Genomic DNA, 12749 nt, shown 5'->3' with positions numbered 1-12749 from the left:
TTACAATCTTTGTTTACAGTGCATTTAAAGGGTTTATTGATTTATCAATAAGTGCCCCTTCTGCTGAGTGCAAGTCTGAGGCCCTGTTCAGTGCAGAGCAGCTATAGCATGTCAGCCTGGAAGCAGGGAGGTCTAAAGGTGTTTTCTGGGGAGAGCTGGGTAATGTAAGGTCATACCTTTGTAACCTATAGCATCTCCTAAACTTTGTTGGTGGCGTAAAATGCTGGATAGTTCAAAATTTAGAAACAACACATCTGTTATTTTTAATGTTGTGTATCTGGTATGGGAAGAGTGAAATAAGAGCCCCACAGGGTTTTCTTTTTAAATATAGAAATCTGATAGATTTCTCAAAGTGAACCTGTATGTTACAAAACGAGACATTTTTGTTTGTGCAGTATATATAAATATCATATATCATATCATATATCATATCATATCATATCATATCATATCATATCATATCATATCATCATATCATATTTCTATATATGATTATTATTCTGGCCAAAGTGTCTGTCTATCTATCTATCTATCTATCTATCTATCTATCTATCATCTATCTATCTATCTATCTATCTATCTATCATCTATCTATCTCACTTTGCCTTAATCTCTCTATTTGCTACTGCTTAAATTGCTTATTTTCCTACAGACGAGAAATACAGTTGTTAAATGCCACTCAGCTTCCCCCTCCTCACTGCAGCTGGACTGGCAATAGCCACCAATTTCTCTCTCTCCCCCCTCCACCCAAACAGAGGGGAAGAAATATATAGGTCCATGAATCAATCTAGATAATGGGGAAGGCTGAATGTAATAAATAATACAGTAACAACCCTAAACTAATGAGCTGTTGCTAAGGTACATTTCACAGGCTCATCCTCTATATAAAAAGTCACTAATAATCCCTTGGTGTAATCAGATGATAAAGCTTTGCCATAAGGCAACACCTGTGCAATTAAAACTGCAGATTCTTTTGCACGTTTCATTAATTTCAGGATTTTGTAAAGGCACAATGACTGCACTAATAATCTAGTCTACTTGACTCCATGTCTACTGGAAACAGGGTGTCTAATTAGGTAAAGGTAATTAATTAGAGATAAATGGAGCTAATCAGACTCAGTTAACACTAGTTCTCTGAATTAAGACATTTGGGGACACCTACTATTCCACTGCCTTTGATATTTCCCCAACAAAGAGTTGGAGGGGAACAAGAAAGCATTTCATTGATGTCATTCCAACAGGCCTCAACAATTCCATAAATGTTTTTATTAACATTGGTAGCCCCACTAGAGTCCATAGGGAGTTATGTAAGTGGTCATTATACACAAGGTTTCAGTATTGAAGGGCCATTATGAATTTGGGATTGTGCAAACCAAATACTCTGTATTATCTGATTTGCCACATGACAGAAAAGGCAATTACTGGAGGTGGGTGGAACTTCCCAGAGAACTTCAACCAATCTTTTTTTTAAAAAATAAATGAGCTGCCTTTGAGATTTCTCAGGGTTTGTTTTGTTTTTGCCCATGAAGGAATCGGTGAATGAAAATTTTGTTTCCAATTTCAGGTTAGGCAAAATTTGATGGCAACTGTAATAGTAATGGAAGATTAGGGGGTGGGTTGGGGTGAAGAGTACATCTATAATAATACACTACACCACAACCAGGAAAAAAAAGTTGTTTGTGTGAAATAGGAAGTGCCATTTTCTCTTTAAGAATTCCTTCACCAAATCCCAAAACTGTTTCTTTGAACTCTTGAGACTTTGAAGCAGTTTGATGTTTTAATCTTATGGCAGATTTTGGGTTTCAGTAGAGAGACTGGGTTCCTAAGTCATTACTAGAGTCCATATATCCTGGTTGGAACAATATCTTTTTTAAAAAATGCTGTATGCTTTGTGATCAGGACCTTGTTTGAACTGCAGATAAGCTGCAATCTCTCTGTAGTTGAAGAATAGCTACTTTGGCATGATGTAATAAAATTTAGACACCACTTGATTGTAAAAACAACAAAAACACCCAAAACTATTAAAACGATTTACAAAAAAAAAAAAAAGATTAAACAATAAAATAAAGGGAAATTTACAGCCATACTTTAAAATTTATGTCTTTTGTATACAAAAGTTAAAATACTAAAACAGATTTAAATTACCTCAACTTTCCAAGCAATCTGAATAGGCTTGTCTAAATAATCATGTTTTTAGCAGGCACCTAAAAAAAGTACAGTGAATTCGCTTCATTGATATCAATAGCAAAGTTGCTCTTGTGCAGATATCACCAATTTTGTCTTGTACCTCCTACCCATTCTTCTGCAAAGAACTACTCATCCAAGTAACTGAATACACGCTTTTGGGCCTTCACAGAACATTATTCTCTACAATCTACATGAAAGCCCATTCTGTTTCATTTTAAACCCAGGGATAATATACAACAAGGCAATGTTTTCCAGAATTTTAAGTGTGAATGAGATCCATCAGTGACACAATAGACCCAAAGACTTGTAGATGGACCACAGGCACCCTGTTCAAAATGAAATATTACCAACACCTGCAAAAGTTGATTGAAGGTTGCATTGGGTTGGAATAAAAATGATAACCCAAATATTTCACCTCTTTATTTGGTTCTTTGGCTCTGACATATTTCTCGAGGGCAGCCTATCCCATTGGCATTTGGTTCTGAGTGTCATGTATTCTTATATAGTTATCATAAAGACCACTTTAGTATTGACTGAGTTATTGATATTTTCCCAAAGACTTAACATTCCATTCTTTCCCTCTTGCACAGTGTTGAGCCAGCTGTACTCCTTTGTGACCACATTGTGGGTTGCAATCCAATATTCGGAAAACGCAGATACGGGTGATTTGAAAGAACTGCTTATCCACGTCAGGCTCACCAAATCGTCGTAAACTGTAATCTGTGAGAGCAAAGCAAATAAAAGCCATTTTTAAAAAAAATCCAAAACTGTAATGGAGGGAAGGAATCTTTGCTCTTTGGAAGCCCCACCTTGTGACTTGCCACCCACCGGAAGGTTGGAAACTTCTAATCTTGACTGTTAAAAGTGCTTGGAGAGATTTTTTTTGAAATAATGAAAAATGCTGTAAATAAATAAGGAGTGTTCTGGGAATGAGACCTTGTTGAGAGAGTTTTAGCCTACAGCATGTTTTTTAAGCAGCCAAGTTCCACTCTCCTAAAAGGAGCATTTATAATGGAAATGCCTGAACCTTTTAACTCTGCTAGTACTGTCAGAGAGTGTTGTAACAGGACATGAAAATCTTCATTGTGTTAGAACTGTCAATAGAAACAGGAAGGATCCCTCTTGAAGGATAAATATGGTCTAGAATAGTCAACAGTGCAATTAAAGACTTTTAAGTCTCTGGACCTGGTGGGTTCTATCCATGTGACAGTCACCTCCAGGCTTGATTATTGTAACTGGCTCTACGTGGGGCTGCCCTTGAAGCTGACCCAGAAATTCCAGTGGGTGCAGAATGCCGCGGCGAGGCTCCTTATGGGGTCCTTGCTGTGGGATCACATTCATCCAGTGCTTTACCAACTGCACTGGCTCCCGGTGGAGTACAGGGCCAGGTTTAAGGTGCTGGTTTTGACCTTTAAAGCCCTATGTGGCCTAGGACCCTCGTACCTATGGGACCACCTCTCCTGGTATGCCCCGCGGTGGACCTTAAGGTCCACAAATGACAACATTTTGGAGGTCCCAAGTCGCAAGGTGGTTAGATTGGTCTCAACTAGGGCCAGAGCCTTTTCAGTACTGGCCCCGACTTGGTGGAACGCTCTGTCACAAGAGACTAGGGCCCTGCGGGACTTGACATCTTTCCACAGGGCCTGCAAGACAGAGCTGTTCCGCCTGGCCTTTGGTTTGGACTCAGTCTGACCCTTATGTTTCCATCCCCTTATGGTTTTGATCTATGGGCTACTTTTAAGATGAGGCTGCATTTTAAATAGCATTTTAACCTGTATTTTAAATTGTCCCCCCCCCATTATGTTTTTACTGTAATTTTACTGGTGTTAACCGCCCTGAGCCCGGCTCTGGCCAGGGCGGGGTATAAATAAAATTTATTATTATTATTATTATTATTATTATTATTATTATTATTATTAACACTGCATGAGTGGATGTTCAACTGTGCAATGGGACTTGCGGTTCCTTTCTTTCCCTCATGTACCCACCAGCTCTGCTCTGGAAAGCATCGTCCAACATTGCATGGATACCTCGTTTGTGAGTTAATGTAACAGGTGACCCATGATCCCAAAGTACCCACCTCCCAAGCTGATTTTGAGGCTGTGCAGAGAGATGGAGGTGACAAGAGAAGTTCTGCTGCACACACAGAAGTCTGTTGTGTGAGGTCGTGAACAGGAAAAGGATGCAGAGGACGAGACTCCTGGCATCAGCACCAGAGGAGGAGGAGAGGAATAGTCTGATGGGGACATGCCTTTGCTCAAGGAGGAAATGAAGCTTTAACAGCTTTCTCAGGGACGCAGCTTACACATTTTCTGTGTTACCTGTGTTCTTCCTGCAAGCTCTCTCCTTTGTAGGTCCATTATGGCACTGATGTCTTTGTGTCTGAGTCTCCTGTCCCAAAATTGCAGATCCACCTCATCCTTCTGGTTTGAGCGTCCCACTTTAGCAGATTGTGGTTCTGAAAGGTTAGTCTCATACACGCCATCTGTTAGACTTGCTTCAACATACGCTATGCCCCTGCCCTCTCGGTTCTTGAGAAGCGGAAGGTTCAGGAAAACCTCTGAAGGATCTTTCGTTTTTGGAGAGAGATGGGAAGGAGCACCAGAAACTTAGGACACTTTTGTTAATAGCTATTTACAAATGTACAGCTACAATACTGTGCTGACTCTTGAGATGTTCTTTCTCCCCCCGTGGCTTAGTTCCTTATAGAGCACAGCAACGAACCATACCTAAGAAGAATTTCAGGTGTGCAGCTGCACCTATTGGTGAGTTTCCAGACTGTGGCTTGGGAAAACAAAACTCTGTAATGCCATTTGCTGGCTCCTGTATTGTATTTGCCGAACTGGAAGTCGATGCAAAACTGCAGAGTATTTCTAAGGTCTCTAGCGCAAAGGATGCTTCTTGATCATGACGTAGTGGTGAGAGTATTGGACCTGGGCAAGAGAGTATTGGGTTCGAATTCCCATTCAACAATAAAACTCAGTCGGCAACCTTAGGCCAATCCTTGTCTCTTGGCATAACCTTTATCTCAAAAAAGATTGTTGTGAGGATGAAATGGGATGGCTCCACTTCCCTGAGCTGCTTGGGGTGTAAATGTGATGGCAATCATTAAACAGAGAGGGAAAATAAGGCAACTTCAACAACAATCACAAATAATATATATGAACTCAATAAAAGAGGAGGAACATTAACCTGTTAAGAATAACTTACCTTTTCTTCTCTATTTCCAGTCATTCCTCTTGGCTTTTGACTGCTATTTACTCAAGTGATATCAAAGTAAGCTTCCCCACAGCCAGGAGCTATAATGCAGCCCATAATCCCCCATCTTGTCAGCCACTCACTAGATTCTGTGCCAGGAATTGAACTGTTGTTCTTAAAAACAGTGGTTGGTTCCTGCACCGTCTTAGGACCCAGCAGGCCAGCTTCACATCTTAATTTCTCTTTATCTAAACACTGAAGCGCAGAAACTGATTGAGGAGGGCACGAAGTCAAAGCCGGACTCCAGCATTTTCCGCTCATATAATCAATGAGAAGTGAGTTAAATATCTTTTAAAACACAGCACTCCACCTGATTTCGTATGCTCCACAAGCCAGAAGAGAGGAAATGGATGATGGATGTGCAGAGAGAGGGAGTATAGGAAAGAGGGGGAAAGAGAAAATGGGGCTTACTCCCAAGTAAGTGGATATAGTACTGCAGCCTTTGGAAATGCCATCCAAATAGGCCATATAGGACTGATGTTGTGTTATGTAGTTGTGCCACACTTTCCAGGCACAGGTCTGGAGTTTAAAACTCTGTGTCTGAGCAGTTTTTTTGTCCACGTTTTGCCCACATTTTACCACAGAAAGGCGATCCACAGAAAACCCAGTTGAGAGCTACAGTTCCCAAATCTCCCTGGGGAGAGGGATTGGTTGTTGAACCATTCTGAGAATAGGGTTCTCCTAACAGCTACGGGGTGTGGGTGGCGCTGTGGGTTAAACCACAGAGTCTAGGACTTGCTGATCAGAGGGTTGGCGGTTCGAATCCCCGTGATGGGGTGAGCTCCCGTTGCTCAGTCCCTGCTCCTGCCAACCTAGCAGTTCAAAAGCACATCAAAGTACAAGTAGATAAATAGGTACTGCTCCGGTGGGAAGGTAAATGGCGTTTCCGTGCGCTGCTCTGGTTCGCCAGAAGCGGCGTAGTCATGCTGGCCACATGACCCGGAAGCTGTACACTGGCTCCCTCGGCCAATAATGCGGGATGAGCGCCGCAACCCCAGAGTCGGCATGACTGGACCTAATGGTCAGGGGTCCCTTTACCTTTATCTTTAACAGCTACCAGCACCCTTAACAAGCTATAGTTCCCAGCATCCTTTTGGAGGGGGAAGCCATGGCTGTTCAAAGTGGCATGATGCATTAAAAGTACAGTGCAGATGGTGTGTTGTACACTAAACCTGACATGGATATGGAAGCTAGCTGCCATTTTGTTTTTTGTGACTAATGTCACAGACGCTTGCCAATAGATGGCTGCGACAGTCCCACCTCTGTAATCCCAATGGCGCTGCAAAGTGTAATGGAAGCCCCTGCTGGATGAAAAATTGCACCACCCCAGCATCGGCTGTAAATCATACAGTGGAGTTTTTTAGGCCAGCTGCCCCACTGCTGTTCCTTGCACCCCTGGTAATGCCACGTCTGAAAGTCCAATGTAACACGAAGCTGAAGTTGGAAGTTAAAATGGCCAAGGCCTTCATGCACCTATGTGGAGGTGTCTTCACTTACCTGGGAGTAAGATCCACTAAACTCAATGGGGTTTACTTTCAAGTCAACATGCATTGCTATTGCAGTTGTATCCAGTATTGCCTTGGTCCAGTATATCTGAAGGAGTGTCTCCACCCCCATCGTTCTACCCGGACACTGAGGTCCAGCACCGAGGGCCTTCTGGTGGTTCCCTCACTGGAGAAGCCAAGTTACAGGGAACCAGGCAGAGGGCCTTCTCGGTAGTGGCGCCTTCCCTGTGGAACGCCCTCCCATCAGATGTCAAAGAGAACAACAGCTACCAGACTTTTAGAAGACATCTGAAGGCAGCCCTGTTTAGGGAAGCTTGTAATGTTTGATGTATTACAGTATTTTAATATTTTTCTGGAAGCCGCCCAGAGTGGCTGGGGAAGCCCAGCCAGATGGGCGGGGTATAAATAAAAAATTATTATTATTATTATTATTATTATTATTATTATTATTTGGCACTCTTTAGATTCTGCCAGAGGTTACTGACAAAACATAATTCCCTTCTAGCAGAAGTTCCCCTGCTAAACTGTTGTTGGGAAATTGCTTGCCGTGACTGAGCCACAATAATGTATTGCCCACGTTGTAAAATGATGATTTGCAAAGCGTCCTTTTCTTCTGGGACTCCTCTAAAACTTCCCCGCTATACTGTTCAAGAAGCGTTTTAACTACATGACAGTTGTCGAATGTTTAATATTTCAAAGAGAAAGTTCATAAATTTAATAGTTTCTTTTATTATAACTCTTTTGGATGCAATTAGCCGAGGGTGTACTTTAAACTGCCTTCTCCTTGCTATCAAATTGGGTGGGTTTTTCCCCCTCTTTTTTTTTTTTAATGTTTCAGAAGGAGGATGGGGGGAAGGTCTGTCAAACCACGGGCCTTCTCCCTTGGTGCACATTATTAGAGTCTTTTTAGAGACAAGCAAGCAATTTTGCTGTCATTGGTCTTGTTCAAATAGACTCTGTTTATTTATGCAATACACTTGGGGAAGGGTGTCGAAGGAAAGCTCACCACCGAGCAGCTGACACCGAACCTGCACAATCATCTGAAAATACTCTCAAACAATGCACTGTCAGAGAGAGTTCACTTTAAGAAATATCGCTGATAGCACACTTTGTGCCTCACTCCTTCACTATGAGGCCAATTTATATTGCTCTGGCAGGGCAGAAGCGATATGAAGTGGGAGGGTGGGATTAGGTTTGCATCCTTTTTGGACAATGGGGATGCGATGGCTACTTACAAAAAGGGGGGAGGAATCCATCACTGAAAAAGAGTGCAGATATTTGAATAAATCTGTATACAGTGGTACCTTGGTTCTCAAACGCCTTGGCACTCAAACAACTTGGAACCCAAACACTGCAAACCTGGAAGTAAGTGTTCCGGTTTGTGAACATTTTTCGGAAGCCGAACATGCTCCGTTTTGAGTGCTACGTTTCCGTTTTGAGTGCCGCAATTCCACTTTGAGTGTTACTCTGAGGTCTGTCTGTTTTTGCTATTTATTTTGCTTTTTTTGTTTTTGTGGCTCTTTTTGTGACTGCGTGAAGCCCAGTTCAGCTACTGATTGATTGATTGATTGTGTGACTGCAGTACATTGTTTATTGCTTTCATTTTCAGTGGTCTCGTTAGATAGTAAAATCCACGTTAAATTGCTGTTTTAGGGGTTGTTTTTAAAAGTCTGGAACGGATTAATCCATTTTGCATTACTTTCTATGGGAAAGTACACCTTGGCTTTGGAACGCTTTGGTTTTGGAACGGAATTCTGGAACGGATTGAGTTTGAGAACCAAGGTACCACTGTCTTCCAATACACGCACATACAAACACAAACTGATGCAAATGCTGAAATAAATTACTGCAATATAAATGCAATGCATCTCTCCATAATAGGGATTGGGAAGGGTGCGGCCATCTCAGTCTGCTGTCAAGGTGCTCCTGGTCTTCTCTTTGAATCAGCCTCAGACTGGACTTCAAATAGAATACAGCTTCAAATAGAGTGCTCTAAGGTAGGACACATGGCCCTTTGAGCAGACAAAGAGTAATGCAAAAATGACCCATGTGCTAAGGGAAGCTTGGTTTTTGGTGAATTGCGGCCAGCTTCTTAACCCTGTACAGAGTTGGTCCAAGGTTTTTTGCTGCCTGAGCAGCAAATGGCATATTGCCTCCATGCCAAGGTGGATAGTATTCAAGCCGATCATGTTGTTTCGGTACCTGAGGCAGAAGCCCCACAAGTACCTTTCGTGTGTTTTTCCTGTCATTAAAAATACGATAGTAAAATGATGAACAACTTACTGTTTGGTTACCTACAACAGTTTTACAAGAAGATACAGCAACTCGGGCTGTCAGTGGAACATTTGTAATCAATGTCCCCACCATCTGCAAAGGCTATAATAAAAACAAGGTTGTGGGATATTGGACGCCAAGAACTAACAGTAGCATCAGAGAAAACATGTTCCCCTCTTTATTTTCCACTTTCTTGTGCACATGAAACTAACCATGATTACCTTGAATTTCCGCTTAACCCTCAAGAAAGAAGGGCATTTTCGCTGGCCAGGTTTAATTCAAATCCATCAAACCTCCTTTGGGGAAAGTTCCCAGGCAGGGTGGAAGGAGAAAGAACTTGCCCATGTGAAGACCACCTGGTGGAAACCCTTACACATATGGTTCTCAATTGTAAACTGTATGCTGATCTCCGCCAGCAATTTCTAGATCAACTCTGTATCCCCAAATGAAAACCAGAGTCAGAGGTCATACAATTTCTATTACTGGGGAATGATCAGGAGCTTACCAAGATAGTGGCTAAATATCTCTATTTGGTTTTTTTGTCGTCGAAATACACTGCAGACGTCTGATCTCCCTGGAGACCAAGAGATGTGACGACAGACTGCTCTGCCTCCTTTCTTTTAGCAAATGTTTTGTGCCACTGGGGAAGTGGTAATTCTGTATTGATTTGATTTGTTTTGGATGTTGTATGTGGTGCCAATAAAAGGTTTTACGAATACGAATACTTTTCGGTTAGGACTCCTCCACAGATCAGCCAATTGCAGTGGCTGTCTCACGCTGCCTAACAGTAGGGCCGGCTTGCTCAGTAGCTCACGTGTGGCTCCTGGGCAACCCTTTCTGCAGATCTGCAGAGAGGCAAATACTCACAGAATCATAGAATAGTAGAGTTGGAAGGGACCGCGTGGATCATCTAGTCCAGCTCCCTGCAATGCAGGAATCTTTGCCCAACATGGGGCTCGACCCACAACCCTGAGATTAAGAATCTCAGGCTCTACCGACTGAGCTATCCCTTGGAACGTTAGCTATTCCACATTTAAAAGTCGTGGTAGTTTGTTTAATCCCAGGGAGAGGGGTTTTTTTTGGGGGGGAGGGTAAGGAACGCGATGCTAGTACTCATATCTTGATAAAAGTGCTGTGCATCCCAGAACAAAATTATCATTATTATTTATTAAATTTGTTTACCGCCCTATATCCACTGGTCTCAGGGGAATCAGCTATACAAATAGAATGTTTTAAATGTGTTGTAAAGTGCAATATACAAATGTGACACTAGAGGGCGAAACTGAGCTATGCAAAATTCAATGTATTTTTCAAAACTTTTTTTTTAAAAGCGTTTTCACAGCATTTTTTAAATATGTGTGTAAATTCCACCGGGGTGGTTCCCAGGATAAAGTCACGATATAAAAACACAGAATACATAATCAAAATAAAAAACAAGAACAACCCAATAACCCAACAGCAAAATGATAAGTGATGGTACTCTACATTGGTGAGTAGCGTCACAAAAAAAGCACTGGGTTTGTAGGATTGTCTATTTGAGGGAAGGGTGCCGTTTAATGTTCCATCTTAGGCAGCAAAATGTCTTGAGCCTGAACTAAACCACCTCATAGGTCAGATGTGGCCATAAGTTGGCCTTTTCTTACCTATCACTGAATCAGACCTCCTTTTCAAACTCTATGATAAATTGACAGTCACTTGGAAGTAAGGGATTTAGTGGGTCGGAAGGCTATGGAGGGAATTGCACCTCAAACGATACGAGGTAAGGGTCTGAGGAATGAAATTGCTTCTGAAAAATTCCCCTCAATGGAAAATTTGTGACGCCCCTTTGACTCTCCAGAGTGCCCATGGAGGAGCTATTTGTTTGCATTTATTTATGTGTTTATATCCTACCTTTTATAAATAGGTTTTCCCCGTCCAAAGTGTATGTGTGTGTGTGTAATTTTGATTTTTCTTTTATTTTAACAATGAAAGCCATAATATCTCAATAAAATCCAAATGCTAAAAACAGCACAGTGTAAAACAAAAATGGACAAGTTAGCATTCACAGGTCCCCAGTGATGCTTTTCCTTAAAAATGAAATTATAAGCAGACTTCTTTTTTTCTTTTATAGCACATTGATTAAAAATGGCTTGACCCTCTTTGGGCCAGACAGTTTCTTCAGGGGAGTCAGCTGAGTCCCGTGGGACAGCATCTCTGACTGAAAGTATACATTTCTCTTTAAAGCACAGATTATTTTTGAAGGTTATTGATGCATGCAGATTTCAGTAAAACACGTATTGATGGAATGCCATGTTCGCTCTTCCTCTGGCTGACATGTAAACTCGGCGCTCTCAGCTTCAAGAGTGTGGCTTTCAGTAGGAACGTATGTTATTAGGAAAGCTGGCTCCTCGCCCTTCCTCCCACCTTTTGCGCAAAATGCAAGAAAAACTGAAAACCGGTGTCCATTAAAATAGAATCTCTCAACTTTGCCGTTACCTTACGACCGGAATCTTTTGAATACGAAACACAAACGTCTGTTATAAAGTTTGAAACCGTGCCCTGTTTGATTTCTTTGACGTTATCATTCAACGAGCCTGGTGAGAATGATGGAGTTTAAAGGAATATGCTTAAGGTATACATCACTGGTGTGAGTGAGGAGAGAGATCTGACTCCTTGTCTTTTCATTAAGGATGAATTCAGCCCAGGGGTGCACTGCGGACTTGGCAAATTGCATTATAATAGTGAGAGAATATGGCCCACTGGATAGCTTGAGCAGATGATTAAATTTAAAAGTGCACATTGTCCACATAAAGCAAATAATGTTTGGGTTTTTATTATTATTATTTTTACATGTACTGTGAACATTCATCACTGGTGCTGAAGATACGCAGTTGCTAATTATTGCAGGGCTTTTTTTTATTTGTAATGTACTGTAAATTTTGTATAATACTACTGTGACCTTATAGAGAACAAGGAGAGATGACAGGGGGCCTATAATTATAAGATGGTGAAGAAATGCTATAATTATTTACTATTTTTAGGAGCAGTGTGCATAGCCTCTTAATTTGCATAAGCTTTAGACATTCACACGTTTTCTGCCTTTGCTCGCGGATGATAAATTTTTCTTCAAATGAGAGAGGAAGACTCTTTCCATAAGAAGTTAGCCAACTGGGAGCCTGATTATAATGAACAACGAAATTGTTGGTGGCAGCTTTGCAAAAAAAATGGGGAGAGTTTATTTGGATAAAATAGGTTTTAAACCAAGATTCAAAACATCCCCTCCATTGGGTCTTGAAAGCCTGTGATTTGCTTTTAGAGAATTGACTAAATTATCTTGTGGCTAAAGCATTAGCTTAATAAGAAGGGGGGTGGGGGTGGGGGTGGGAAGCAAGGCCCGCAACTCCCCAGTAATCTATTTATCACGTGTAGAAGGTGATTATGACAGTATGTTCTTATTAGGGATGAATATTTTGTGCTCATTAAGTTTACCCCCTTGAGTACTTGAGGATGTAAAGTGTGTTTTTCAGCAAGTACCACAATGTAAGC

This window comes from Podarcis pityusensis (genome assembly GCF_964106645.2).
Source record: "Podarcis pityusensis genome assembly, chromosome: 6".
NCBI classification, from domain to species: Eukaryota; Metazoa; Chordata; class Lepidosauria; order Squamata; family Lacertidae; genus Podarcis; species Podarcis pityusensis.
Note: the sequence above shows the minus strand (reverse complement) of the source record.